Raw genomic sequence first — 7,396 nt, forward strand, 5'->3', positions numbered from 1 at the left:
TGGATTGGTTTGGTTGGAGGGAAGGTGGAGCCCAAATGACTGAGACTCTTCCTTGGCATGGAAACAGCCCACCCTGAGAAGTAGGGCATTGGCTTCCTCCAAGCAGAAATGATTTTGCTATGACTGTGTGTGAGCTCTGTGAAACTGTGAACTTGGCAGATGTTTTAGTTTGAGGATAAAGCACATAAGCAAGGTGCCATGAGAAAAGCTTCATGCGTGATCACAGCCTGCTGAAATCTTTGAGCAAGGGCCTTGAAGCTACCTGGATTTTATCCTGGGCTAGGAAAACAAGGTTGCTGCTGAGGAACTGCAGTGTTGCAAATTCAAAACCTGACTTGCCACTTGGAAGGTGTTTCTATGCAACATTCTCAGGCAATTTCTTTATCAGGAATCCACTCTTTTCAAGAAAGACTGGAATGGTGTGCTTTGCTTAACTGTGTACTTGACCCATAGAAAACTCTGGGACTTGAGCAGGTTTTAATAAGTAAGAAAGTCAATATAACATAATCTACATATGCCTCTGTTGCTTCTGCTGTGTTACTAATAAAATGTGTGACCTTTGGAACAGCTGCAGATTCAGATTCTATCTCTTTTAGTGAAATCCACAGACTCTTTTCTTGCTGCAAGCTTCTTCTCAAATTTTTTTACTGCCTCTCTTCCTCGTTTGGACCACGCACAGAAAAAAGGAGAAGGAAAAGAAGAAGAAAAAAAGTTTATGAGCTTTTATTCTGTCGCTGGTACTGACAGAAATACCTGTGATGGTAACTGGGCTTGTTCCTCTCTAGGATTTCCAAACCCATCATGCCTGGCCATTTTTTTTTTTGGCAGTAGCATAAGCATCCCAGGATGCAGGTGCATTTATTAACAAACCTCAGGTATCAAAACTGCCTCCATCCTCTTTAGCCAGATGTGCCTTTAGCTAATAGCTTTTCTTATAGCAGAGCCTTGTTCAACAAAACTGTAAGTGGTGGTTGGCGCTTTTCCAGAACAGTGCAGCAGCATCTCATTGTCCGTGCTCACAGCCAGAGCAGATCAACTCTCACCAGGCAGGTGAGAGCTGCTGGTGTGGCTCAGTGCCTCACCTCCAGCTGCAGCAGCCCCAGATGCCTGGGGAAGGGGACTGTGGAGACAGCAGAGAAGGGCTCTTTCCTTGGAGCTGCCCTCCTCTAAATCCCAGGTAACAGTGGGGGACATGGGTACCCGATGTCTAAAGAGAGTAAAAATTTAAGATTAAAAACCCCTGTAGTCATCTGATGAGCACCAGAGTACATGAGCTGCACAATCTCACATGAGTTTTTCAGCTAACTCAATAGTGCATTTTTTTCCCCCCTCTTACTTCCTTAAATCCACAGTCACATCAGGGAGTACTGCACACTGCTGTATATGCCTAAGAGGCATTCTGGAAGAAGTTTTAGCAGGAAGAACAACATTATCCTATACATATGGTCTTTACCTCACATAACCCCTTATAAGTACCATTCCTTGTAACAAGGTTCTTACATAACCCACAATATTACAGGCAAGAGGGAAGGAGAAGGTGGAAGGAAGGCTCTGTGGAGAGTGGCCAGTCTTTTGCCCACCTTTGACATGTGTGTAAGGCTTTGAGGTGTCTATTTTCATTTCTCACATACAGTCTACCCTGCCTGGTCCCAGTTAGTGGATAGAGTGGCACTTCCATGCTGCACTGTGATCAAGAGGTGGCTTGGCTGCTGTGCAGGGAAGATAGTGAACACAGCAGATGTGGAACAAGAACTCCCTGTAGCAGTTGTGGATGTTTAGACATGTCCTGGTCAGCCTTATTCTCTTCTGGCCACTGAACCAAGCACAACAGTTCAAAACCCAGTGGCTAGAAGAGCTGCAAACTAATCTTCAACCTGGTGTCTTTGGTTGATTTCTGCCACAGTTTGCACTACAAGAAAACCCTGATATTTAAAAATCAGTCCCTCTCTGAAATTACCTACCCTTTAATTTGACTTTAAAAGCATCAGCTGCATGCCTTGCATATCTAATCTTTGGAACAGTAGGAAGAAGTTAATGAAGTTAATGTGTTAATGAAGTAGTAAATATGACGTGCCGTGATCAATCTTTCATTATCAATTCCTTGCTGTGGAATCCATATTGTATGATTTTTTTTTCCTCATCAGCTCTTAGAAATCTTACATTTAATCCCCACAAAAAATTTAATTTCTGTCCTGCTCAGTGGTGACAGATAAAAGTGATTATTCTTGATACCCTGCCTCCCTGGCCCAACTTTGGAGTTAGCTCAACTTTTAGCACAGTTTGGGCTAAAGAGGAATGTTCTCTCCTGCTTGAACTATTCTGTGTTTCTCTCCTGCTGAAGGTACTAGATGCACCATTACTTAGTGATGCTGGTGTTATTAGTGCTTTGGAGCCATTAGAAGAAATACTGCAGTATTCTCTTGCCATGCCATGATACAGGCATGAAATGCAGAAAGAATTTCAGTGCTTTGAACTAAAATCACAGGTGCAGAAGTACTTTTTGAATGAATAGCAGTAGCCAGCCCAAGGTCTATATTAAAATAAGAGAAAGATTGGTAGGGATTTATTTATTATTTGGCAAACACAAAGATGCTAGAGCTGCAATGAGAAGAGTGAGGGTTCAGACCTGGCCAGTGATAGGTACAACTAGATCTGTGTCTACAAAACTAAGTTGCATGAAAGTAGTGTCATGTGGTTTTGTTGGAGTATCTGTGCTGCTTAAGTTCCTGTGTCTGCAAAGGACTGGCTCATGGGCAGCCAGTTTTTACCCCACTTTGAGGGCAGGAGCATATGAGGGTGTTATCTCACAGCACTTCACCGTTTAGATGCATAGGAGAGATTCCATCTCATGTTGCTCAGGACTATGGCCAGAAATGAAGCTTTGCATTTTGGGCTGGTGAAGGAAGCTGAGTGTGTAATCCTGAGCCTGAAATCCTCTGTACACAGAGGTATGGCAGAAGGTATGGCAGAAGCAATACCAGTAGCAGCAGCAGTATAAGTCTGCTTCCAAGCTAATGAACTGCATCATGGCATTTCACTGTGAGAAGAGTGTTTTTCGTGACAACTCATAGCATCACTCAGGTCACACACTGTGAATATATTTTCCATATTTTATTGCACACTGTCTCAGTGTGATGCTGGCAGTTCTGAGAAAGCACAGTGGCTTGGATGAGTCAGGGAGGCTGCATGATCTGGGAGCTGTGAATTGAATTCAATTACAGATTACTTTTCCTATCATCTTTGCAGCATGGCTTCTATATATATGTTCAAAACCATAATAAAGGCACCCCAAATCCTCAAACTTTTATAACTGACAATGCAAGAAACATATATATATATATATATATATATATATATATATATATATATATATATTTACTGCATTTAGAGGTTTGAGGATTTGGGGTGCTTTATTATGTTTTTTAAATGAGATTACAGAGACCTTGGTATTGAGGAGGACAAAGCTGCTGAAGGACTGCTTCATAATGGGTAAAGGTACATCGTAGTCAACTTTTTAGCTCAGAGTAATGTATATGGTGAAGGCTGGAGTTCATTTGTCAAGTTTTCCTGCTATTAGTGATATTTTCTGTAGCTCCATTCACTTGATGTTTTCAAAGTATTTTGATTAAGCCTTTTGAGCCACCTTTTTGAAAAACAGGAAAGGTTCAAACCCTTTGCACAGTGGGTCCAGTGATCTGCCCAATGTCCACCAGTACCTCAGGGCTAGAAAGAGATTTTAGATTTCAGCGTCTAGACTAGAGTTTAAAATCCTACTCCAGTCCTGGGAAAGCACACATTTTCCCAACCTTTTCTTCCTGCTACTTCCCTACAGAAATGCTGGTTCAGCTTCTACTTTGTGTAACTCTTTTCATGTAAAAGGAAAGCTACTACTTAAGATACTGTGACACTGGAGGATATTGCAGACCTGTTTTCTCCTTGGAAGTAGCTGTAGAAAATTCTGGTACGATACCACCTGGAATATTGTTGTGGAGAAAAAAAGTGCTTGCTTCACTGTTATTTTTCCAAGTTATACCTTTGAATTGCTTTTGTAATAGCCTCCTTCCTGCATGTGCAGTATTAAATTATAGATTAAGTAATAGAAGCAAACAGGAAAAGCAAAACTTAAGTCACAGAGTCTCTAAGGGAAAGGTAAGAAAGCTTCACTGAAACATTATTAAAGAAAAAACTGAAACAAATTTTCTCGGTTTGGGAAACGATCTAGATGCCATGATAACTCTTTTCCTCCTGAGAGTCTGAGGTATATTATTTTGAAAACTCAATTTTCAGGTAATCATTAAACTGCTTCGTAGATTAATCATCATTGCTAGATCAGATAGCCTGCAAAAACTGCTCAAAAGCAGCAGTCGCAAACCTTTGTGACAAACCTTCCCCATCTTGCAGAAAGCTTTGAGTAGTGAAAAGTTGGATACTGAAAAAGAGCTGAGTTATGCAAGCGGAGGCGTTCTTACCAAGAGCAGAGTTTGTACAAACATCCCAGAATGGTTGCCCAGAATATTCTGGAGTTAAATAACTGATTGCCATCATTACAGACTTCCACAGAAGTAGTTTCAAAGAGATTAACTAAGGGCTATTTAACCAGTTCTGATACAAATATGTTTGTTTCAGTTCAAATATGGGCATGAGGAGCTGGGTAACTTGACTATTACGTACATATTGTAAGAAGTCATGCACTATTTATGAACTGAAACTGATGTTTTTTCCATTGTTTTTGTTCAGACCCACTAAAATTGAACAACCTCCTCTATGGTTTAATCCTAATCAAATTCAAGCTTTCTTCAGAGCAGAAGTAAAACTGCTCCTCCCCAGCCTGCTCTACATACTGTAAAAGTTGCCCTGTTGTAGTAACTCTTACTGTTTGTGATAAAAAATTCAATCCCTGAAGTTGTGATTATGGTGACCCTTCCAGGATCCTTACAATAAGGAAAAGCCAAGTTGAGTGTTTGCCATTACAGTTTCACATGTCAGGACAGGGCATGGTACTTGTCCAGTCACATTACTGCTAAAAGCGAGGTGTTTTTTCCTAGTACTTTTTGCCAACAAAGTCTGTTCTTATTGCTGTAGTTGCTGTTACCACTATCTCTTTCAGCATATAAGCTTGAAACCCATACCAAATCTTTAGCTCCAGTCCTGTATTAAGCAGGGTACAGTGTCTGAAGGTGAAGCTGCCAAAAGAAATTTTAAAAACCTTGAGGATACAGGAAATTCAGGGAGCATTGATTCAGGAGAGAGCCAGATGCTTCAGGCTGAGTCAGTGCTGAACCTCCTCACAGATTTGCAGGCAGCATTTTGCCACGACCTTTTTATAAGTCAAGCTGAGTAACTTAATCCCCTTTTCATCACTCATCCTTTTTGCACATGCATATGTGTGGGCAGGCTTTAATATAAAAATTTATATTAAATAATAATATAATAGTTATATTTAGTCTTTGAGCTAAATTCAAACTTGGCTATCTCTATGCTTTTGTTGGTTCCCACCTGATACAGCTGGAGACCTTTCTTGTAAGAGCAGTCATCACCAGACCAGCAGAGAGAAATATTCTAAAACTTCATGACTCCTCTCCAAAAGAGACTTTTTTTCCAGTGGTCTCATTAGACATTTGAGTGCAATTGCTACTAAGCTTAATACATAAGGAATTTTGTATATGATAAATTGTCATTTCCGTCTTTCAACTTGTTTTAAGTTTGGCCTCAAAATGCGTAGCTTCATCTGATTCTTGAAGCATAGAGAAAGTCTCTTGAGATAAAACGGGTAGGAAAAATGTTGCGTTTAGAAGTAGAAATTACAAAAAGCAATCAAAGTATTATTGAGGTACTCTTCATAATCTGAGAAGAGATACAACAGAGGCTCCAGTCCCATTTTTTTTAATTTTGAAAGTCCAGCACAAAGCTTGTTTCCATGTAAGGCTTCATTACTTTTATTTCAGTTTAATCCATGGGACACCTTTTTAGAAATCACCACAGCAGACAGATGTAGCATTTTCAAAATCCATGGACTACTGACGTGGGGCTTAGCATGGGCTGTGTTTTCCAGGGGTGTGACTGTAGTTGTCTGACTGAACAGTGTTGTGAGATCAGTCAGCTGTGATGCTTGTCATGGAAACCATCCATTGTGGATGGGAATTCACCTTCAGAGAATTTTGGTATCATTGGAAAGTTCTCACATGGCTTTCTCCAGCATAGTCTGTGATCAAGAGTTCATAGCATCACTGTGAAATGCTGGAGGGGAAAATCTGAACTAATCACTCATAATAACTCTGCACAGACCCATAGGATAAGTCTGAGGTCAGGGCTGAACTGATCTTTTATGTGAGAATGGCAGCAGCTGTAATTCACTTGCTGGTCATGGGAATGGGCCGAACCAAAGCCAGGTTTTTTTTTTCTGAGCTAGATAAGGGGAAAAAGAGCTGACAGTGTGACTTAGAAGTATCTCAGTTTCACATGCAAAGGACCCTATCTCTCCATGACCTTTCATGTCCATGCAAAGCGAATGCTGAGTAGGAACACTCAGAGCTTATGGTGTTTTATTCCAGTTTTGTGCTTTCTTTGTGTAGGCTTCTTGGTGTCAAAATAAAATCTTAAGAGTTCATAATGATTTTGCTTTAACATTCACTAAAGTCAGGTGCTGTCTGGCAGCCCATGTTATGTGGGAAATGAAATGAGATGCTTACTTACTCCCTTTTGGCTGTGTGCTTTGTGAATTTGGATAGCTGGAGTGACACTGAAACCCAGCTCCCAGTGCCCTCCACCCATTTTGCATTCCAGTCATGAGAATGATTTCTCTTAGCTTTTGAGATGCTGCAGATGGTGGGGGGAAGAAGTGGGGAGAGAGGAAGAGAAGATCTGGGGAAGGGGCTTTTGCACCCTGCCACTATAATTCATTGTGATCTGACCTTCTGGATTTTCAGCCCTGCTCAGCCATCCATCACTCCTCATGTGACTGTCACCTCATATTATTGTAATTAGCAACTGCCAGCCCCAGAGATATGACAGTGGAAGAGAAAAAGTCCCATAATCTCTCTGCCAGTTTAAAATTAACCCTCTCATTACAGGACAGTTTGTCCTGCTCCAGAAGTAGCTCCTTGGCATTTGCACTGAGATAATAGAATGGTCCTGCAGTGGTATCCGGTTCCTTGACTCACCCTGCCTTGGCCGTGTGTCCTCCCAGCTCTCAAGCTGCTTCACCCTCCTCCCTCCCTACCTGCCACCCCTCTTTGCTGCCTATGAGAACTGGAGCTGCTAATGAGGGTGCTCAAGCCGGCAGTCCCGGAGTCGGAGTCTGTGGGCGGATGATAAATTCGGCTTTCTGTGGTTGTGCCAATTGAGGGCTGTCTGCTCAGCCTCAGAAAAGACCCTGATGTTCTGTGTCTGTTCTTCC

The sequence above is a fragment of the Chamaea fasciata genome, unplaced genomic scaffold, assembly GCF_029207755.1.
Source record: "Chamaea fasciata isolate MVZ Bird 193981 ecotype frontalis unplaced genomic scaffold, bChaFas1.0.hap1 SCAF_2, whole genome shotgun sequence".
In the NCBI taxonomy this organism is placed as follows: Eukaryota; Metazoa; Chordata; class Aves; order Passeriformes; family Sylviidae; genus Chamaea; species Chamaea fasciata.